This window comes from Theropithecus gelada, chromosome 17 (assembly GCF_003255815.1).
Source record: "Theropithecus gelada isolate Dixy chromosome 17, Tgel_1.0, whole genome shotgun sequence".
Taxonomy (NCBI): domain Eukaryota; kingdom Metazoa; phylum Chordata; class Mammalia; order Primates; family Cercopithecidae; genus Theropithecus; species Theropithecus gelada.
The window spans coordinates 91,222,667-91,247,113 of NC_037685.1; the positions used below are offsets into that span (position 1 = coordinate 91,222,667).

A 24,447-nucleotide genomic window follows, 5' to 3' on the forward strand; every position below is an offset into this window, starting at 1 on the left:
TTTTGTTTTTCTTTTTTTTTTTTGGTCACAGAACAATCCAGAATAGTTAGACAGTTCTGCTTTGTGCTGTCATTTAGGGACTCAGGTTCCTTTCATCTTATTGCTTTGATGTCCCTTCACCCCTTGCTACTCCAAGTGTGGTCCACAGACCAGCAGCATTGACATCACCTGGTAGCTTGTTAGAAGTGTAGAATCTCAAACCTCACCAGCATCTTAATTTTAATAAGATTCTTATTAAAGAATCTTATTGCACATTAAGGTGATTCTTTTGCACATTAAGGTTTGAGGAGCAGCACTCTAGTGTATTGTCATTGTTTTCATGGTCATAGCAGAGTAGCTGTCACATTTGGGTTTCCCTGGCTGGAATGGGAAGAACAGCAGAGAGCCATAGAGTCAGTTCCCTGATGAAGAGACATCGTATCCTTGGTTTCTAAGAACTTTAATCTGACATCCACCTGAAAGGGATTCTAAGAACTGTGGCCTAGCTCACTGATTCTCAATCAACTAGTTAAATCTTATAAACTACAAAACGTTGTGGCAGTGTGAGATTGCTCCAAAAGTTTCTGTACATACCCCGTCATGTGGCAGTAACAGAGTCTGTGGGTTGACATTAATCTATAAACCACACTTGAAGTAGGTCTTATTTGACATATTTGAATTTTTCATTCAGTGATACTGTTCAACTTATGGTAAATTTGAGTGAAGTGGTGTGAGTAAATGAGGCTGTATCTTTTTGGCCTTTCATACTTTTTGATTTAGTTTACTTAATATTCTACTTTTTAAAAAATAGTATTTTTAATGATAATCTTATGTTTGTAAAGACATTTCAGCTTGCAAAGCTCATTTCCCTACATTATATGGCATTCTATAATAATAGGTAGTATGGACTGTATTTGCTTATAAAAAGGGATTACAAGCTTTGTTGGTTTAATCATGCTGATAAGCAATTTGACATATCAAGAAATGGATGCATTTTTTAATGAAATAATGCCTTCTTTTTACGTATTTTGTAACTTTCTTATACTTTTAGTTATGAATTAATATTTGTTTTGAATTGGTGTTATGAAACTTATCTGGGCCATTATATTGGCCAACTGCTTGATGTATTTTATTATTCTTCCCTTGACATGTTTTCATGGAAAATAAAATTGAATTGGACTGTTGGTGGTCTTTTAAAATGGTTTACCTTATCACAGTAGCTTTCATTTCCTGTGTAAATTAAATTGTTTATCATTATTCGTAATGTTTTAAGCAGAAGTCTATGTAAAGTATATGATTATAGATCTTTATATATCTAAGATGTATACTTTAAAAGTGGAAAAATAGGCTCACATTTGACTGTTTTTGTTATTTTCAACTTGCTTGTTGCTGTTATGGCCTGCCTGGTATTCCCTGCAGTATCCCTGTACCCCCAGTTTTTTTTCTTTTTTGCCTAAGTACCCAATATATATGAACTAATAGGTCAACAGGAAGTTAGCTTTTGAAAATGCTGCCAAGGAATGGGCTCAAAAGCTTGAATCACTTTGTATTTGAAACTGAGATGTGTAAATTAAATGATTTTGGATAAATGTTTATATTAGAATTAATTCATTAATTATAATTAATTAGAATTTGGTCACAAAACTGAATTATTGTGAGAGATTACTGAGAAAAAGAAAAGAGTTACAGAAACACTACCATGTACCTTTTATATTCAGTTAGATTTATGTCTGCTTGAGAAGCTGTATGGCTGGTGTTCACGAGCATGGGCTCTTGAAGACCAATTCTCCTGAGCTGAGATCAGTCCTGGTTCTGCCATAGATTAGCTATAAACTTGGGCACATTTCTTAACTGCATGCCTCAGTTTGCTTATCTGTAAAATGGTGTCAATATTGTACCTGCTTCATAGTATTGTTAGGAGGATTAGTAAGTTAATACACACAAAGTGTTTAGAACACTGCTTGGCATATGCTGAATGCCCAGTAAATACTTAATGTTCTTGCTATTGTATGTCAAGACTGGACTCTCTTAAATTAGTGTTGCCAGTTAAATACGTTCATGTTACTTGCACATACGAATTTCTGATCTTGTGTCACCTTTGGAAAAAACTGATGCCCTTTACTCTATTTTAGATTACCTTATATAGCCTGTGAGAGTGTTACTTTGATAAAGATAAAATCTTTATATCTTACAGATTTTTAGTCTCAAATATATATATATATATCTCTTACCATTAGCATTTTATAATCTTATAAATATTAGTGTCTCAAATTAAAGATAAAATGGTACAGGTAGATAGAATAGTTCATATAATATTACATTATTTCACTTGTACAGGAAGAATAGAAATTTGAGAGAGGAAACTGTCAATATTCTGTCTCTTAATATGGACATGAATTTAAGTCTCAGCTGAAGGGAGGTAATTTCATATTCTTGTTGAAATGTTGCATTAAGTATTTGCCTTTTATTTTTATAAATAAGTATTTCACTTAAAGAGTAGTGTGTTGCCCTCCTCAAAAATTAAGTGTGTGGAACCAGTTGTGCTATATATAAATTTATGAGACAATGTACTGTTTTTTTTAAGTCCAAATACTTTTTTTTTTTTTTTTTTGAGAGAAGGACATGTCTTTTAAGTCTAGTTTTTGAAGAAAGAAAGATTATATAGCTTTATCCTAAGGAGTTGGCAGACTATGGCCAGTGGGCCAAATCTGGCCTGCTACCAGTTTTTGTAAAGAACATTTTAGTAGAACACAGCCAGAACCACTCATACACTTACTGTCTGTGGCTGCTTTTGTGCTACAGGAGCAAAGAGTAGTTGTGACAGAAATCAAATATTGTAGGAAAGCCTGCAATATTTACTATCTGGCTCTTTACAGAAAAAGTTTGCCAATCTCTGCCCTAAGTAATTAGTAAAATAGATGTGTTAGTTCTTTACTACTTAGAAAAAACTGAAGTTGGAACAAGTAGTATATGCTACTGGTTCCAGAATTTGTCAAAAATAACTTGCCAAGAAAACCACAATCCTTGTTCTTATCCTTATTTGTAGTGACTGGTATGAATGGAGCTGCCTCATAAATTAGTAAATCCTAATTATTTGATAGGAATGTGTCAGTACTTGCAGTGGGGGCTTTCTGTCAAGTACAGAGTTATCAGGTGTTTTGAAATGGTCTACTGATTTTAATAGAACTTTCCATTATATCCTAGGGCAGATAGAAATCCTTCATTGGTTTCCATTGAGCATTCATTCCTATCACACTTGGACAACTTTTGGGTTCTGTAGAATACCTAGACAACAGACAGTGTTTTTTTTCTGTTTTTGTTTTAAAAAAATAAAATCAGTACTGCTTAAACAGAGGGAAAAGAGTGAATATGAGGTTGAAAAACCTGTTAAAACACATCAGTCTTGAGTAAAATATAGGAGGAGTTTGTTCTTAGATATCAAAATATATTTGGTAGCCAATCAGATTTAAATTAAACTGATTGGTCATCAGCATACTGATTATTTTATATAAGAAATTGAACTTATGAAAAAAAAAATTTCATGTGTTGATTTGACCAAGATTGATGTTTTATAACAGTGTTTAGGGAACTAGGCATGAAGGGCCTAATGAGATCCTATTTTACAATATTCATTGCCATTCTCGTTCATATTTTTCCTTTTTAGATTTGTATTCTGAAACTTTGAGAATTACCAGTTCCACTATGTGGACATTCATATTAACTGGGATCCAGTGCACAATTTTCATTTTTGACATTATTCTGATTATATAATTATTTTATTATTTGATTATGTTATTCTGATTACATTACTATTTCATCAGAATCTTTACCCTTCATCCAAGCACTTTGGTGTATCAGGACTATAATTAACATATTGGTAATAAGCAAACATACTCATTTAACAAATGTAAGTGATAATAGGCAAATGCCATTATTGGGAAGCTAGGCCTTCAATGTCAGCTAACTAAACAGACCAATGCAATCTTTATAGCTCATTCACACATTTAAAGAATATGAGAATTTTGAAGAGTACATTTATTGTTCTGTAAAACATGATTAATATCAATTTGTAAGATGTATGCAAATAAAATTGCTTTCTTTTCTCAAATGGGCAAGCTTTGTACAGATGCCTTGATGGATCTTCCGGGAACTACCATGTCCAGAGATTTATTGAGTTTTAAATAAGAGCCATGAAAATATTAGATTTGCCAGTTTTACAAAGATCATTCTGGCCTTTATTTCAAGGATAGGTGAAGAGATCAAGGCTCAGGCAAAGACAATTTAAAGAAAAACATTCTTTAGAGACAAACTTCATCAATGTATCTTTTTCTTAAAGAAAATTGAAGAAAGGGAGAACTCTGGTTGGCTCTCAGTGTCCTTGACTTGTCTCCTTCCCCTATTTAAAGATAGAATCAGTTAATAATGTTTATTAGTGTTAATGTTGGACATTTTAAAATACCCTTTGCTTAAGAATTAATAACTTCATTGGATGGCTCAAAAATTGTGTTTTGTAAGTTGATAAGATACTGATTTTTAGATTTAACATGCTACAATATCAAATCATGGCAAAAATGATCCACTTTATAATTTCACTGACTCTTTTCAATAATTAAGGTTTCTCTAAGTTTAAAGTGTAAAGATTTTTAAAGGAAGATGTGGAAGTACTCATAATATAGTTCTTAGTCTAAATTTCTAACGAGATTTTTTTTTTTTAACTAAGGAAGTTTTAAGAACATATTTACAAAACAGTGATTATTGAAGATAGTAGTACTTGCTCTTACCTTTCCCATGATCAGTTGAGCTGATGTGGTCAACTACTAATTCTATCCTTAGTGCTATTTCTAAAGCAGTATGTGAATGAAGCTGTATTTAAAGCATTCATTTACCAAGTAGATATTTATTAAGCAAGACTTTTTCCTCCAAAATCTGGGTTTCCTTTTTTAAGAAAATATTTTATGAATGCCTTTTCTTGTTGTTGTAATGTTTAGCACATGTATGATTGTGTTCATATGCACATTTGTTTGCATTAGTCTTTATATCACTTTTCACCTCCTCACTTATACCTACTGTTTCTTTGGACTGACTGCTACAGTCTGGCTTGTGCTTCTTCCACACTGCTGAAATGCTTTTGCCAAAGTACCAGTGACCTTCCAGTTGTGAGATATCTTTCAGATCTTTCCTTGCTGGCTCTGTTACTTTGGATGGTTTATGTCTACCTTGGAATTCACTCTTAAGACCTTATAGTGTCTTAAAGTTCACTATTCCTTGTCTCCCCTAACACTGTTCTCTTCATCTTGTTCTTGTTCTCTTCATTCCTTTCTCATCATTCATTTTTTATCTTTTTATGATATTCTTATACCTTTCCCTGACTTTTCTTAATTTGCTTATTGGTACTAACAAAGTTCTATCTTTGGTTCACTTTCTTGTTCTTCTGTTCTTCTGACTTTAACTCATCAGTCTTTCTCTCTCTTTCTTTTCTTTTTTTTTTTTTTTAGGTCCAGTCTTATTCTGCTGCCCAGGCTGGAGTACAGTGGCATTGTCATAGCTCAGTACAGCCTCAATCTCCTTGGATCAAGTGATAAACCCACCTCAGCCTCCCAAGTAGCTAGGACTATAGGCACATACCACCCTACATGGCCAATTTTTTATTTTAGTAGAGATAGGCTCTTGCTGCGTTTTCCAGGCTGGTCTCAAACTCCTGACCTCAAAGTGATCCTCCTGCCTCAGCCTCCCAAAGTGCTAGGATTACAGGTGTGAACCATTGTACTTGACCCAGTCTTATTTGCTTTCATAATTTAATTTCCTTTTTTTTTTTTTTTTTTTTTGAGATGGAGTCTTACTCTGTTGCCTAGGCTGGAGGCTATCCCAGCTCACTGCAACCTTTGCCTTCTGGATTCAAGTGATTCTCTTGCCTCAGCCTCCCAAGTAACTGGGATTACAGTCTCCTGCCACTGTGCCTGGCTAATTTTTGTATTTTTAGTAGAGACGGGGTTTCACCATATTGGCAAGACTGGTCTCGAACTCCTGACTTCAGGTGATCCACCCACCTCAGCCTCCCAAAGTGTTGGGATTACAGGTGTGAGCTGCCACATCCGGCTGATTTAAATTTCTATTTGCTGATGATTCCTAAATCTTCCTGGGCCTGAACTTCAAAATACAGCCTTATATATGAAATACTGTCCGCAAATTTGAACTAGATATCCCAGGGGCACCTGAAACTCTTCATGCCTCTCACTGTACTTCTCTTCCCCTCTATCTCCCAAGTTCTTCTCCTCTTTACACTCTTGTTTTAGAAGTGGTACACTTATCTCACCATTCATGAGTCATTTTTTTTTCTTTTTCCTGTTCACTCATATTTAAATTAAGAATCAGACCTGCCAGTTTTACCTTCTAAATATTTTTCTGCTTCAGGCCTTTATTCTTGAGAGTAGCCTCCTGTTTGGTCTTCTTGCTTACTGTCTCAAATCTATCTTTTCTATAGGTGATAGAATGAGTTATCTACAAAGGTTGTCTAGTCTTTAGATCTTTTGTCACCTACAGGATGAAGTCTGTCTTACAAAGGTATGCACAGCCTCTTGTTTCTTTGTGGCATCCATTTTTGCTCCTACCTCTCTAGTAGTTTATGCTCTAACAAGACCAACTTGCTTGTGGGTCTTTTATGTGCATGGTATTTTATGTCCTGCCACTGTACCATTTCTCATCTTGTCCTTTCTGCTTGGATGTTTTTCTCCAATTAAGTTAGTTAATTCTTGTCCATCATTTTAAAACATAGCTGTCATCTGTTATAAGAAGTCTTCCCTGATAGAAAGTAGGTACCCTTCTTCTGAGGTCCTTTAACATTCTTTCTCTAGCTCACTGTGCTATAATTAATTGTTTTTATGTTTGTCTCCTCAAGTAAACCAAGCTTCACTGGGACTAAACTTATTTGAGGTCAGTACCATGTTTTTTTCATCTTTGAATTCTTGGAACTAGTACAGTGTCTGCCACGGAGTAGATCGGGACTCAACAAATGTTTATTGAATAAATAAACTGAATGGACTTGTCTTTTTAAATTGTAGCACAATTAATATACATTAAAATGCATAGCTCTTAAGTATTTAGCATGATAGGTTTTGATAGTTGTGTACACTTAGGTAACCCCCATTCTAAACGTGATATAGAATGTTTTCATCACCCGAGAACGTTTTCTCCTGCTCTGTTTCTTCTGTGCCCACAGATTGTCTTTTTCTGATATCTGGCATCATGGATTCACTTTCCTGTAATTGGATATTATAAAAATGGAAACCTTATTTCTTCTGACATCTTAGAAGTGTAACATAATGCTTTTGAGATTCATTCATATTTTTGTCTGTATTGATAGTTCATTTTTTATTGTTGAGTAGTAGTTCATGTTTGAATATACCATAATTTGTTTGGTCATTCTCCTTTTGATAGACAATAACCAGTTTTTGGTTATTATGAATAAGGCTTGGAAGATTCATTTATAAGTATTTTTTGTGGGCATATGTTTTCATTTCTCTTAGAGGATATCTAGGAGTGAAATTGCTGGACCATGGGACAGATTTTTGTTTAACTTTATAGGAAATAGCCAAATATTTATTTCCAAAGTGGGTGTGACATTTTATACTCCAACCAACAGTGTATGAGAGATCTGGTTCCTCCATTTCCTCACCAGTATTCTGTTTTCAGTCCTTTTGATTTTAGCTATTCATGCTGGTGTGAAATGGTATCTCATTGTGGTTTTAATGTGTATTTTCTTGATGACTAAAGATGTTGAGTACTTTTTAATGTGATTATTAGCTCTTAATAAAGTATCTATTTGAGTATTTTGTCCATTAAGAATTTGGATTGTTGTACCCATCACTGATAGACTAGATAAAGAAAATGTGGCCCATACACACCATGGAACACTATGCAGCCATAAAAAAGAATGAGTTCGTGTCCTTTGCAGGGACATGGATGAAGCTGGAAACCATCATTCTCAGCAAACTAACATAGGAACAGAAAAACCAAACACCACGTGTTCTCACTCATAGGTGGGAGTTGAACAGTGAGAACACATGGACACAGAAAGGGGAACATCACACACCGAGGCCTGTTGTGGGGCAGAGGGGGGAAGGGGAGGGAGAACATTAGGACAAATACCTAATGCATGTGAGGCTTAAAACCTAGATAACGGGTTGATAGACGCAGCAAACCACCATGGCACATGTATTCCTGTGTAACAAACCTGCACGTTCTACACATGTGTCCCAGAACTTACAGTAAAATAAAAAAAATAAAGAATAGATGGATGAAAGGAGAAAGAAAGGAAGAAAAGGAATAATCTAAGGTAAATATGGTAAAATGCTAATATTTTTAAAATCTAGGTGGTGTGAGCAGGAATTTTTAAAAATTATTTTTAATGTTTTTCCTGTAAGTAAAAATATTTCATATTAAAAGACAAAAAGAGATGAAAACGGATTTTCATCTCTTTTGTAATTATTGTGATTATGTGTTTTATATGTAATACATCATGTAATGATATATATCATACTAGATTATTAATATTACAAATATATACTTAGAAGATAGATACCATTTACATCAAGTTAATCAAGTGTAGAAGAAGTATGATTTTTTTCAACTTGTAATTATTTCCATAAAGGTTAATGTTTTTTACCCAACAACAACAATAACAAAAAGAAATTAGATTGTTGGACTTCTTAATGTTGATTTGTAGGAGTTGTTTATGTGTCCTAGATATGAGTCTTAAAATACATATGCTATGAATTTTTTTTACAATCTGTGGCTTTTTAGTTTATTTTATTAATGGTATTTTTTGATAACTAAATATTTTTAATTTTGGTCAAATCAATTTTGTCAGGTTTTTTTTTTCTTTTCTAATGAGGGCTTTTTATGTCCTGTTCAAGAATTGTTGCTTACTTCAAGTTTGTGAAGATACTTTCTTATGCTTGCTTCCAGAAGCTGTAGGATATGGGTTTTATATTTAAGAATATGATCAAATTATGTTGGTTTGTGGAGTGGGAAAGAAGCAGGTATTATTTTTATTTTTATACAGATATTCAGGTATTTCAGTAACATTTGTAAAAAAATTTCTTTATTGGATTGACTTGGCATTTTGATTGAAAATCTGTTGACTGTATTTTGTGGGTCTATGCCTGGATTTTTTTTTTGTATTATTCTAATTGACTGTCCTCATGCCAATATCACACTATCTCGATTGATGAAGCTTTATGATAAGTACTGATAACAATTAGTGTGAGCCCTCATCTTTTCTTTCAGGTTAATTTGGGTATTCTTGAGCATTTGCATTTCCATATTAGTTCATTTTCATACTGCTGTGAAGAAATACCTGAGGCTGGGTAATTAATAAAGAAAAAGAGGTTTAATGGACTCGCAGTTCCATATGGCTCGGGAGGCCCCACAAGCATGGCGGAAGGTGAAGGAGGAACAAAGGCACATCTTATATGGTGGCAGGCAACAGAGCATGTGCACAGGAACTGCCCTTTATAAAACAATCGGATCTCATGAGACTTAGTACTATCACGAGAATAGCATAGGAAAAACTCGCCTTCTTGATTCAATTACTTCCCACCGGGTCCCTCCTGTGACACATGGGGATTATGGGAGCTACAATTCAAGATGAGATTTGGGTGGGGACACAGCCAAATCATATCACATATGAATTTTAGGATCAGTTTGTCTATATGCTGAAGAAAATCCTACTAGGACTTATGATAACTAGAAAATGGTGGCAGTGTAGTAAATAATTTCCAAAAATCTTTCCCCCAAAGTATACGGATAACTTCACACGTAAGCAAAATCTGTGTAAAGCGATGCTCTCAACCTTATGTGAGCACACAGAATGTGGAAACTATCAAAGACCTGTGAGTGAAAAGAAAAAGTTAAAAGCCAGCCCCATGGTTCCACACACTCCTATGCCAATCTTGTCCCACTTGTGGGACTTTGTTGATCCAAGGCAGACCTCAAAAACAAAAAACAAAAAACAAAAAAAAATCTATAGAAAAGCAGAGGAGAAATGCAAATGAAGTGACTGGAGGGTGGTAGGAATGACCACCAGAAAGATCAAATCCACGCTAAATGTGAAAAATAAAGAAACTTGGTATATTAGGAAGATATTTCAAAGTAAGGAGAGGTGCCAAATAAAGGGCCAGAGAGAAACAGATGAAAACAGTGGGTCAGGCATGCAACTTAAAATAGACACATGCCATATAAAGGAATTGGTGTGTGAATTAAAGGGATTGATTCTATTTAAATGGGTAAGTCTAATTTCAAAGAATAGCTATGATTTAAAGGGTTCAATTTTTGAAATGCATAGCTTCTGGGAGAGAAAAAAGCAAAAAGGAAGGAAGGCATTTCCTTTGGCAATTGGAAAATAAAGACGAAAAGAAGGAAAGGGGAAAAATTAAGGCCCTGTGAGACAAAAGAGAACTACAAAAGTGGAGGATTCATAATATGCCCGCTAATGAAACCAACCACTTCATTAAAGTATATGGCATTGATTGACTGGTAGGAAAGGGTGACATTGGACTAGAAATATTGTAAAATAGCCCAATGTCACAAAAATGAACAAAAATATATCTAAATCAGGAAACAAATTTGCACACAGACCGAGGAAAATTCTTTTCCTCCAAAACAACCGTGAACTATAACTCTAAGTTCATACTCCAACAGAATTAAATAAACAAGCATTTGGAAGTATGAAAAATCACTTGAGTCAGAAATTCAAAAACTGAAGGCAGAAGTGGACAATAATAAATGGGGACAAATGGGGCAAAAATGTTGATAGAGCTTTGGAAAGAAATGGAAGATGATATCAGAATTATTTTGGAAATAAAGAATACAAGGTACCCAAGGGAAAATGGACTAGAATGAAAATTTGATAAAGAGCATTGAAGAAAGAAAAACAACTATGAGAATTTAAAGAAAGAAGAAATGTCAGAGAGAAAGTAGTTGAAGTGTAAGACTTAGTCAAGGAAGGAATAATATTTATTTTATTTGAGTCCCTAAGGGGAAACAACCAAAACAAGTGAAAAGAGCTGATATCTAAAACTATAATTCAAGAAAACTTTCCAGATAGAAAAAGATGGAAATCCACACATTGAAAGTATGCCAAGTGCAATGAAAGATTAATCCATAGCAATTAACTGCAAGACATATCCCAGTAAAAATTATTAGATTATTAAGATAATGATAAAATCCTTAGGACCACCATGAAAAAAATTCAAATAAAAGCAAAAGAATTATAAGTAGCATCACGCTTTTCAAAACCAATATATAAAGCAAGGCAAAAATAGAGCAGCGTTCAAAGAAAAGTCAGTAGAAGTACGAATTTGAGATTTTATATCTAGCCAAGCTGCTTTTTAAATATTAAGGCTATATAAAAATAGTTTTCATCATACCAGAACTTTTATGCATTAAGAAATAGAGCAACTGGCTTTCTGAAACAGAAACTTCAGGCCTTTGCAGGGACACATACATAGAAACATAGCAATAACAGGATACTGCATTATACTGCTTTTATTACTAGATAGATTTAAGTGGACAAAATATAAGGAGGTAGAAGGTGTAAACAATATAGGCAATAAGGTTGATCTTCTGGGTATACTGTATATTGAATGCTATACCTTGATAAGAGAAAATACTCATTTTCTTAAGTGCATATGGCACATTCACAAAAACTGATTATATATTATAAGGAGAACATTAATAACTTCCATAAAGTAGAACTGTTATAAACACTCTGATTACAGTGCACTAAAACTAGGATTTACTAACAAAACCAAATACAAGCCCTTTCACCTAGAAATTAAAAAATTTGACTAAACAACTTTTTAAAAAGTATTTTAAAAAATTGTAAAAGGAGAAATACAATTAAATGTATTTAATTGTAAAAAAAGTAATGACAGTGAAGACACTTTATATCATAATTTATGTGGTGTATTTAAGCAGTGATTAGAGGAAAATTTATTTTACTACTTTTATTAATGGATAAATGATAAATGAACTAAATTTTCAGCTAAACTAAAAAAGAACGAGGTAAGTCAAAAAGAAAGGAAGAAAAATAATAACTATAAAAGCAGAAATTGATGAGCAAAAGAATAGAAAAGGAGTAACTCTAGCAAATAAGCCAAAATCCTGATGTTTTCTCTCCCTGGCCATGCAGTGGTTTTTTTTTTTTTTTTTTTTTTTGTAGTTTTTGAGATGGAGTCTCGCTCTGTCGCCCAGGCTGGAGTGCAGTGGCGTGATCTCGGCTCACTGCAAGCTCCGCCTCCCGGGTTCACGACATTCTCCTGCGTCAGTCTACCAAGTAGCTGGGACTACAGGCGCCCGCCACCGCGCCCGGCTAATTTTTTGTGTTTTTAGTAGAGACGGGGTTTCACCGCATTAGCCAGGATGGTCTCGATCTCCTGACCTCGTGATCCGCCCGCCTCCGCCTTCCAAAGTACTGGGATTACAGGCGTGAGCCCCCGCCCTCGGCCAGTGGTTTTTAAAAAACGACTTTATTGAGTTATAAATCACAGAAAAAAATTCACCCCTTTGTTCAGTTCTGGCTGGTCGCAGTGGCTCACGCCTGTAATCCCAGCACTTTGGGAGGCTGAGGTGGGCGGATCACTTGAGGGAGCAGTTGGAGACCAGCCTGGCCAACATGGCAAAATCCCTTCTCTATTAAAAATACAAAAATTAGCCGGGCATGGTGGGATGCGCCTGTAGTCCCAGCTACTCCAGAGGCTGAGACAGGAGAATTGCTTGAACCCAGGAGGCACAGGTGCAGTGAGCGGAGATTGTGCCACTGCACCCCAGCCTGCGTGACAGAGGGCATCTCTGTCTCAAAAAATAAATAAATAAAAAATAAAGCATATAATTCAGTAGCTTTTCGTATATTCACACAGATATGTAATCATCACTGCTATCTAATTCAAGAACATTTAACTCGATAATGCGTTGCCATCACTCCCCTTTCCTCCTAGACCCTGGCAACTTCTCATCTGCTTTCTGTCTCTATGGATTTTTTTATATGACATTTCATATAAGTGGAATCATACAAAGTGTGGCTTTTAAAATTTGGCCTCTTTCATTTAGCATAACATTTTTATGGTTCATTCATGTTGCTGCATGTATCAATCCTTCACTTATTTTTATGACAATAATATTCCAATTTATGGAAATAACACATTTTGTTTATATCCATTTATCAGATGAACAATCTTGGTGTTTTTGAAAAAGTTAACAAAATAGACAAACCATTAGCTAACTTATTGAAAGAAAAAAAGTATAACTATGTAAAATAAGAAATAACAAGAAGAAGACATCTTTGAAACAATACATTAAAAATAACTTGATTAAAAAATGGGCAAAGGACCTGAATAAACTCTTCCCTGAAGAAGACATAAAAATGGCTAAGAGGTGTATGAAAAGGTGCTCAAGATCACAAATGATCAGGGACGTGCAAATTGAAACCACTATGATGTATCACCTCACACCTATAAGGACGGCCATTATCAAAAAAGATACGAGAGAGCAAATGTTGGCAGGGATGTGGAGAAACACCCTAGTACACTGTTGATGGGAATGTACATTGGTACAGCCCTTATGGAAAACATTATGGAAGCTCTTAAAGAAATTAAAAATAGAACTACAATACGACCTAGCAATCCCTATGCTGGGTATATAACCAAAGAAGATGAAATCACTACCTCATAAAGATACTTTCCCTTCCAAGTTTATTGCAGTATTAGTCACAGTAGCCAAGCTATGGAAACAATCTAAATGTCCATCAATGGAAAAATGGATAAAGAAAATGTGGTATATACAGTTGATCTTGAACAGTACGGATTTGAACAGTGTGAGTTAACATATACGTAGATTTGTCTTTCATTTCTGCCATGCCACCACTGAGACAGCAAGACCCACCCCTCCTCTTCCTCCTCATCCTCAGCCTACTCAACGTAAAAACAATGAGGATGAAGACCTTAATGATGATCTGTTTCCACATAATGAACAGTAAATATGTTTTCTCTTCCATATGGCTTTTGTAACATTTTATTGTAAGAATATAGTACATTATACATACACAAAATATGTATTAATTGACTATGTTATTGGTAAGGCTTCTGGTCAGCAGTGGGCTATTAGTAGTTAAGTTTTTAGGGAGCCAGAATTTATACTCAGATTTTCGACTGTGCAGGGGTTGGTGCTGCTAACACCCGAGTTCAAGGTCACTTGTATATACAATGGAATATAATTCAGCCTTTAGAAAGGAGGAGATCCTGCCATTTCTCACCCATGAATGAACCTATAGGATGTTATGCTAAGTGAAATAAGCCAGACACAGAAAGAAAAGTATTATATGATCTTACTTATGTGTGGAATATTATAAATAAAAAAAGAGCTCAAATATAGAGATATAGAATGAAACAGTGGTTACCACAGGCAGTGGGGAGGGTAGAGGAAATGGGGAGATGTGGGTACAAGGACACAAAATAGCAGACATGTAGGATGAAAAAGTTGAGAGATGTACAACATGAGGACTAAAGTTACTAAAATTAGAGATTTTTGTTAAATAAGTAGGTTTTAGCTGCCCTTGTTGCACACAAAAAGTAACTGTGAGACGATTGATACATTAATAAACTTCACTGTGGTAACTATTTTACTATCTATAGGTATCCTGTAACATCATGTTGTAAACCTCGAATATACACACAAAAAATTTTTTTTAAATGTCATGAGACACTTTGCAAATACTTCTAAAAACCTATATGAAATGGGTAATTTTCTGGGAAAGTACAGATGACCAAAGTTGCCCCTATTAGAGTTAGAAAGCTTAAACAGACCAATGTTATAGAAGAAATAGAGAAAATTAAGGGAGAGATTACTCCATAAAAGCACCCCTGGGCAAATGGTTTCACAGAGGAATTCTATAAAACCTTCCTGTACCGTATACTGTCATTCATCACTTTATGGGGTATATTCTAGAAATGTGTTCTCAGGCAATTTTTGTCATTGTGGGAGCATCATAGAGTGTTCTTACACAAACCTTAATGGTATTGCCGACTACACGCATAGGCTATATGGCATAGCCTGTTGCTCCTAGGCTACCAACCTGTACAGCATTTTATCATACTGTATACTGTGGGCAGTTGTAACACAACTTAGTATGGTATACATATTTATGTATTTAAACATATTTGTATATTTAAAAATGTGTAAACATAGAAAAGATACAGTATTTTAATCTTAGAGGACCACAGTCATGTATGTATCTGTCATTGACCAAAATGTTATGTGGAGTGTGACTGTATTGAAAACTTTTTTTTCTTAAGTGCAAATAGCTGTAATATCCACTTTAAATCTTTATTATTTTCAGCATCAGGTTCATCTTGGGATCAGACAGATTTGATTGATTTTATTTTTTCTTCAGAATGTGTTCCATTTTTTCATTGTTTGTATGTTGGGTAATTTTGAATTTTGTACTGCGTATTAATAGTGTTAAATTGTAGAGATTTTTCTTCTCTTGTTTTCCACTGGTGATTATTGTTTCCTGTGTTATTAAAGGTACTTTTTTTTTGTGGGGAGGCTGGGTTTGAACTGTAGTTTCTTATCCTATGCAGCAGCTCCATTCTTTTTTCAAATCTTTTGTCTTTAGCTGGGATGTTTTGGAGTCTGTTTCGCACTTGTCATTTGGAGGTCAGTCAGGTGTAGGTAGACAGAGTTTGATGATCCCCTCTCTACGTCTTTCCTTTGCCTGATCTCTCCACACTGTTCAGTGCTTCTGGTTTACCCACTTTCCTTTTCTGTATAATAAGAAGGGCCACCGTCACACTGTGTAATTTGTATTTTCTTATTTATAGACTTTAACCAATAAGGTTCACTGAAAGTATTCATTCAGGAAGAGATAATGAATCAAGGCATTTAAAGTTGAATAGAAGAAATGTCCTTCATAGATTCTAAAATAAGGGATGGACTGCTTTTTCAAAATAATGTTTTTTGTTTAATTAAATCAATGCTTCTCAAGTAATTACTGGAATTTGTAGTGGATGTATTTATTTCCAGTGGCTGTGGTAACAAATTACCACAAGCTGGGTGGCTTAAAACAATTGAAATTTATTCACTTAACAGTTCTGGAGATCAGAATTCTGAAATCAAAATGTCTATGGAGCTGTTCTCCCTGCAGAGGCTCTAGGGGAGAATCAGTAACTTACCCCTTCCAGTTTCTATGGTTGCTGACATTCCTTGGCTTGAGGCATCATCAGTCCAGTTTCTGCCTCCAGCTTCATATGGCCTTTTACTTTTCTGTGTGTCACTTTACTCTGTGTGTTTGTTTTTAAACTCCCTCTGCCTCTCTCCTATAAAAGCACTTGTCATAGGACTTAGGGCCTGCCTGTATTATCTAGTATGATTTTCTTATTTCAGAGTTCTTAATTTAATTACTTCTGTAAAGACTCTCTCTAAATAAAGTAACATTCACAGATTCCCAGGCATTAGCACATGAGCGTATCTTTTTGTGGGCCACCATTCAGGCTACTATGAAGAGGTATGGGGGATGTAGTCAAATTATGTTTTCTAAGTTAATATAGGGGCCAAGGGAAAACTCTCCCTTCTGCCTCTGAAGGTTTGCTGAAAATCAGCTGAAGAAAGGCCGATTAATAGCAGAGACATACAAAATTTATTTTATCGTGCATAGCACAAGGGAATTACAAGAGAATGATGGTTTATACAATAGTGCAGTGGGGGTACAGATGCTTATATACTCTTCACAGAGGAGAGACAGATGTGGATGATTTTAAGGGGGATAGTAAATGATTTTTAGGGGAATTCAGTGGGCTTGGAGAGCGTACAATGTCCTGAGACAAAGCCTTGTGGGCCCACAGAGAAGACAATGGTTCTGTTCAGGTGTATTGACAGACTTCAGTCTTTATTCCTGCAGTATGAGTTAATGAAAACTCAAGGAAGGGACCAGTAGTAATTTTCTTCTTTGAAGAGTCTGGAGTTTAAGCAGATAAGGGAGTATCAGAGTAAAGCTTCTTCTAGTATCTGCCAGTCTCCAAGGGCCTTTAATTAAAAATAATCAGCATACCAGGGTGCCATATTTTGGGGTGAAATTTCCTGGTCTCCTTCAATAGAAAAAAAAATCTAATTTATTTGCAGCATTTCTATTTCAAAAATGTAAGCAACGCTAAGCACTTTGTATTTAAGATGCACTTTAAAGAAATGGAAATGAGAATTACTAATTCGTATTTATCAGCTAACATATATATGGAACTATTTCGCTTTTTTGACAAAAAATTATTTGTTTAGTATTTACCTGTTTAATATAGTGACACATTTAAATGGCTGCCCTTTTTAATTGTAATATTGTGCTTTTTATATGCCTCTTTCATTTTTTCAATTCATTTTAATGTACAGGAAATTGTTACATTACTAGATTGTAAGACATGATTGCATATACTAGAAACAAATAGGTATTTGTCTTAATTGCCTATGATAATTGAAGTAGATTTTCATTTTAAGATTTTGAATGACATCAAATTTTAAATGTAAATTCTAAAATGACTGATTTTTCTCTGTGCAATATAACTTTAAACTTTATTGCTTACTAGCTCTTTCTTGACATTATTTTAAATTCTGACATAAATGGCAGATTGAACAAAAATGATAGCAATTCATTTTGCATTAGAAATTCTGTTCCAGGCAGAAACAGTTGTACAGTCTAATGGAATAACTTATTTTCTTATTGATAAAAAACTTTCAATTGTAAAACTGAAAGATTTAAACAAAATAAATAATAAAAAGTATTTCCTTCTTTCTGATACTTTTCTTTAGTTCTCAGTGAACTCCATGTGAGTAGCCTGCTAGAAATTTGTAGTCAGGCTTACCAATAAGGAATCATATACACTTCTGACTATTAGCTCTAGCCTTTGAAGAAATTCCCTTTATCATTAGACAAATTTTATTCTCTTTCTTTCTCATTAGAATCCATATTTTTGAATATCATTATGTTTTGAAAATATTTTATAGAATAAACAAGAGCCCCATGTTTAAGAGGGAAGAAAACTAATACTTACTTAGCACCTACTGTATTCCAAGCATATGCTAGATATTACATGCTGTCTCCTCATTTTTTCTTAGAAAAACTCTGTAGATCAGTATTTTCAGGATTGTCGTTTTTGGTAGGGGGAAACTGAGGCACAGAAAGATTAAGTAAATTGACTAGGGTCCCACACGTATTAAAAGGTAAGGCTTAGATTTTCATCCAGTTTTCACTAAAAAGTGATAGTCTCTCCAGCTACTCATGAAAATGCCTTCCAATTTTTATAATACCTTACATTTATAAATAGCATTTGTTATGTAAACTTAACCAAGTATGTGATCATCTTGGGGTTAATTCTGGAAGGTCTCACCTTGAGAAACCCTCGGCATGGACTTTGTAGGCATCAATGCTATGAGTGCAGTAGTCAGTGTAGTGTTTAGGGCAGTAGGCTTCATGTAAGCCTTTTGACCTGATGTAATAAATATAGCCACTACCTTTGTGCTGAGAAAAAGAGGACAGAAATATTAAGTAATCTCACATCTTAAAATCTGATTTATTAAAAATAATCCCAGTTCTGCTTCTGAATTAATGTATGAAAATACAGAATTAGAGGAAGGCTGTAAATTATAACCTCAATGAAAGTAAAAAGATCTAGGCCTTCATTTTATACTTTTAAATTTATGTGAAGTCATGGTTTACAAAGATGAATAACAACATAGTTAGGTTACCATTGCCACTATACTTTGTAATATATTAATTATGGGATTTCAAGGGAATTATTTACAAATTTTTACTTGCTCAGCTGTTACAATTTTTTAAATACCAAATAAGCATTCTAGGCTTAATGCCTTCATGGATTGGTTTATGTATGGGAAAAATATTTTAATATTTTGAATATGAGTCATCAAAATAGAAGTTTGTTATTTATTACCTGTCTTCTTATGATTATTTTAAAATTGTCATGTTTTGTTTTGATGTCAGAGAAAAGCAATTACTGAAATAATGTTGAAAATACTTTTTGTAACTATTCTACAGCAGAAAAACATTAGTCTGTAATAATTTATGTGTGCTTTATTTTTATAAAATCATTTATTTCCAAAGGATATAGATGTAGAAGAGATGGGAAGAGAAAATTGTCTCAATACATCTACTGGTGAGGTATCTCTTGAATGCTTATGAAATGAGTTTTTTTAGAAAACCCTGAGTGATCTTTATATCAAACACAAATTCAAAATTTTAATAGTCTATTTTATTTTCTTTGTTATCCCTATTCTCCAACAAAAAACAAATGTCAGGAACCTTTAAGCTAGTTTAGTGTATCTTCAGGGTCTTAGCTTCAACAGGAGTATAATATTTTACTTGTGAAACAAGGTTGTCATCTAGTGGTGCTTTCAAGTAGTACAGCTTTCACAATTAGCTACCTGATAGTCTTCAGCTTTTTAAAAGAGTTGCTTAACAAAAAACTATCTAGGTTTAACTTTTCAGAGTTTAAACACTTTTGAATACTGTTAAATTAGATATAAACTTACAAAGAATTTTCCCTAAAATTTTTTTAAATTTCCATCTCAATTTTTAAAATAATTTTTTTTTGTTTGGCTACTGAAATACTGGTATTGGACCAGAGTGGATGTTAACCATGATGTATATCAAGGCATTTCATATTGTTTTACATCATCAGAAGTTGTTTATTTAGAAGAAGATTCTTAAATAGTGTTAAGTAATTAAAAATTTTTTTTCGCATATTAATCCTTTCACCAGCCTGAGCAACAAAGCAAGACTCTTATCTTTACAAAAAAAAAAAAAAAAGGTGGAAGTAATGTATATTTGTGATTGCAAAGAAATCATAAAAACTAAAAACCGGAAAAGTAGTGCATTTTAATAGATAGTTTATTAATGAGTAAAATAAATCTTGTATTAAAAATAGTTTACTACATTAAGATTAACACTACATGCTGGTATTTAGAAATACTTTAAATAATATGTACCTTTATTTATCTGATCCATTTACATATAAGCCACAGAGAAAATTAAATTTTTAAGCTAGCATTGATTCAAGTCCTTGTTTAATTGTTGGAATACAGATTGTGGTATTCAATTTGGGATAGGAAGTGGCTACTTTGCCTAGACAAGAAAAGAAAATGTGGTAATATTAATAGAAGAGATACTTGGTTGTTAAGGGTAGCAAAATAAAAAACCTCTTTTTTCATTTTCCACCATTTTTTGTAGTACTCACTCTTCTGAATTACATTTTGTAGAATTCTGATCCTTCTGTTTGTTATGCTTAATAGAGCTTTTGCCATGGAATTCATGGATTCATTCAACTAACTGCTGGTGTTCCATCTTGTATTCTCATCTGCAATCCTTTCAATATATCTGTAAGCTGTATTGAATATATTGATTTTATTTTTACCAGGTTATCTGAAGAAAATCTTGTGCCCCAATTCTTACTAGCATTTTTACCTTACTAATCTTGTTACTCATTATGGCAAAATACTGTATTTTCCCACGTTATATTCATAAACAAGAACTTGCAAGCCATTTCCTTCTGCCCTAGAGGAGGGAATCGGCAAGTTAATTCTTCCAGTGTCTCTGGCTAGGTGTGGTATATTAAGAGTCTATAAGAATAATAGATAAAACAATTTTTTGGCAGGTGTATTACAATTAGTTTACACTGTGGAGACAGAAACAGGATAGGCAGAGTGAACAGAGATCTTCTTATGGGTAAATTTTTAAAAATATCTTTACAACATTAAAGTTTTGGGAATTTGTAGTAGGTCAGGAACTACCGTATTTGCTGAGATCAAAAATATCCTTTAATAGAAGTTTTTTTTTTAAAATTATCTTTTATGTTTTTTTCCCTCTCTTGTCCCACCTTAGCTTGGGTAATTGGGAATTAGTTATCTTTATTTTCTTTGTGGCTAAGGAAGAGTTAATTTATCAAACTCCCATTTTGGTATTTTGATATCGTATGTGGGGGCTAGTAACCTCAGTATGGTAGCAAATAATCAGGTATAGGTTAGAGACCCCAAAAACTGCATGAAACCATTTGATTTGGGTTTTATTCAGGGGCAATTAAGAACACCATTTACCAGTCACTGTCCAGATATCTTCTTATTTTTTTTGACATAGTCCCTATCCATTTGTGAAGAATGTTTTCACTCTTGGTTTTCTCATTGGCATTTTAAAGACTTTTCATGTGTCATCAGCCTAGTTTATATCAATGTGCAATAATTCTGTATTTGATTATTTTAGGAATAATAATAATCAAAATCAATATTTTACGTTGCAGTTCAGATTTGAATGAGCATTCATTATTTCAATGGGTGGCAGTGGGTAAAAGAGAATAAAACTTTGTGTTTGCTTTTATGGCTCACTTTCTGGCCAATTAAAACATTCCTCCTCCTTAAAAATATAAGTAGTCCTCGAAGTCTGAAGCAAGCATGGGTTCTTTATATGTCCAGTTTGTAAAATATTTACATCAATGACCAGACTGAATGATTTGATACTTTTTAGTGTGATGTAAACAACTCACCAGAGAACCGTTTGTTACAGGCGTAATTGTGTTCTTTGCTCTCCCGGTGTGTACAAAGTGACCTAAAAGATACTTGGTTCTTTTCTTGCTTGGAAAAGAAGTTGGCTATGAATGTTATACTATTTGAAGTACACTTATGGCACAACACTGTATGTCAAAGACAACTTGGAAGTGAACAGGAGCAAATAATTTAAATAAACTAATACGTTTGGTAAGTACAAAGCACATGTACCACATACAGGCTGAGCCCTGTTTTGTTTGGTTTACAGAAATCTAAAAGCTAAAAATCAAATCTGACACAGTAACTGCTTTACCAATCCTCATGCAGACATGGCTGCCCTCTTTAGCTCAGTCAGCTGATCTGTAGTTTGCCTTGCTCCTTTTCATTATCTATACATCATAGCCAGTAAGTAAATTAGATTCACCGATTTTACCTGCTTTCAAAGAAATGGATCAAAAGAAAATTGGCCCTCTTCTTTCCTTACTGATGGTAAAGGGTGGTAATGGAGATCTACCATCTGGAGCAATGAGTTTAAAACAATAGTGTTTGTTTTATCACAGTTTTCTGCCAATCGAGATTCTTGAGCTATGGTTTGGACATGTCTGTTTGATATGCCAAGTGACATATGAACACGAGGTGAAGACAGTTAAGTGATTCTAAGAATTTTGACATCTTCTCATAAATAGAAGCATTTACCAAAGGAAGCATTTTCTAAAATCCCTTTTTAAAAAATTTTGAGCACTTAAGGCTGGGTGTGGTGGCTCATGCCCACAATCCAGCACTTTGGAAGGCCCAGATGGGCTGATTGTTAGAGCTCAGGAGTTGGAGACCAGCCTCTGCAACATGGTGAAATCTCATCTCTATCAAATAAAATAATTAGGTGGGCATAGTGGCGAGTGCCTGTAATCCCAGCTACTTGGGGGACTGAGCCATGAGAATTGCTTGAGCCCAGGCAGTTGAGGCTTTTGTGAGCTGCGTTTGTGCCACCGCATTCCAGCCTGGTGAAAAGTGAGACCCTATTTAAAAAAAAAAAAAAAAAAAGTGAACACTTACTATCCTGCGGTGACTTAAAAATTGCATTATTTGAAGGTAAAACTAGTGAGAAATATTTGTTTGTTTTGTATCATGCAGAAATTTAGCCTTTTAATGCCCTGCCCATCAGTAAAATGTATTCAGATGTTTTCAATGGTAATAAGTGGTTTTATAATATTAATGTCCAAAATCTTCATTAGAGAGTGAAAAAAAAAAGTGTGCTTTTGCTGGCTGTTTTAGTAAACAAGAACCTTCTGGTGTCAGTTTCTTCTTTTGTATCAATGCCCTTGGATTTTAGGTGTTCAAAGATGGCACATGGGAACTGATGGTAATTCTCTTCTCTCAAGGTCCACCAGGTGGGTGTATGCACGGGGACTGTAACTGGAGTGCCTGCTTCACTTTTCAGTTGCTTTCTTTCCTGATTACCACAGTTAAGACTGATGAATCCTGTGTTGTGTTGTTCTTCAGTTACTGTGTTACTGAAGTTCTTGAAGCACATGTTGGTCTTTGAGTTTTTGTTTTTTATCACTTGTTTTATTCATTGGTAATATTGGAGTTCTAAATGTTTATAAAAATGAAAAGATTAATTTGTAAATCCCAAAGTGTGGTTAATTTAGGCTCAGTCCGTCTGTGACAATTGTCCAGTATTAACAAAAGGATCAGTAAGATATTATTCAGGGAGAGCTGTGAATGGGTGCCCTGTTTCTTGAAAATCATGGAGTAAACCTATAAGGCTTACGTTTTTTGGTTTTGTTATGTTCAGAAAACCTTTTACAGGCCTTATTATTTTCTTATTTCAATAGTTTTTTGGGTATAGGTGGTTTTTGGTTACCTAGATAAGTTCTATAGTGGTGAATTCTGAAATTTTAGTGCACCCATCACTCGAGCAGTGTACACTGTACCCAATATGTAGTCTTTTATCCCTCACCCTGTCCTAACCTACCCCGGTGGAGTCTCCAGAGTCCATTATATCACTCTGTATGTATTTGCACCCTCATGCCTTAGCTTCCACTTACAAGTGAGAACATAATGTATTTGGTTTTCCATTCCTGTAGTTCATGTAGAATAATGACCTCCAGCTCCATCCAAGTTGTTGCAAAACACATTATTTCAATTCTTTTTTTATGGCTGAGTAGTATTCTATGGTGTATATATGCCACATTTTCTTTATTCACTCTTTGGGCGATGGACACTTAAGTTGGTTCCACATCTTTGCAATTGCAAATTGTGCTGCAGTAAACATGTGTATGCATGTGTCCTTTCATATAATGACTTCTTTTCCTTCGGGTTGATACCCAGTAGTAGGACTGCTGGATCAAATGGTAAGATCTACTTTTAGTTCTTTAAGGAATCTCCATACTGTTTTCTATAGTGTTGTACCAATTTACATTTCTGCCAGCAGTGTAAACCACATCACGACAACATCTATGGTTTTTGTTGTTGTTGTTGTTGTTGTTGTTGTTTTTAATTATGGCCATTCTTAGAGGAGTAAGGTGGTTTCTCATTGTGGTTTTGATATGCATTTCCCTGGTGATTAGTGATGCTGAGCATTTTTTCATATGTTCATTGGCTGTTTTTTGTATATCTTCTTTTGAGAAATGTCTGTTTCCATCCTTTGCCCACTTTTGGATGGGATTATTTGTTTTTCTTTCTTGCTGATTTGTTTGAGTTCCTTGTAGATTATGGATTCTAGTCCTTATTGTATAGTTTGCAAATATTTTCTCCTGCTCTGTGGGTAGTCTGTTTACTCTGCTGATGATTTCTTTTGCTGTGCAGAAGTTTTTAGTTTAATTAAGTTCTACTTTTTATTTTTGTTGCATTTGTTTTTGGGGTCTTAGTCATGAATTC

General features: G+C 34.4%; 1 protein-coding gene across 3 annotated transcripts in view; it reads left to right on the forward strand.

Moving 5' to 3' along the window:
* The window catches only part of TDRD3 (tudor domain containing 3), a 201,819-nt gene that overhangs the window by 14,690 nt on the left and 162,682 nt on the right, over nt 1–24,447 (forward strand). The window contains exon 1 of one of the 3 annotated variants that reach the window (XM_025364721.1): nt 22,177–22,212. The exons of the other annotated variants lie outside the window; for them this stretch is intronic. The gene's annotated coding sequence lies outside the window, so the exon portion shown is untranslated. Of the gene's footprint in view, nt 1–22,176; nt 22,213–24,447 lie in introns of those variants that run through there. 3 annotated transcript variants of the gene reach the window in all.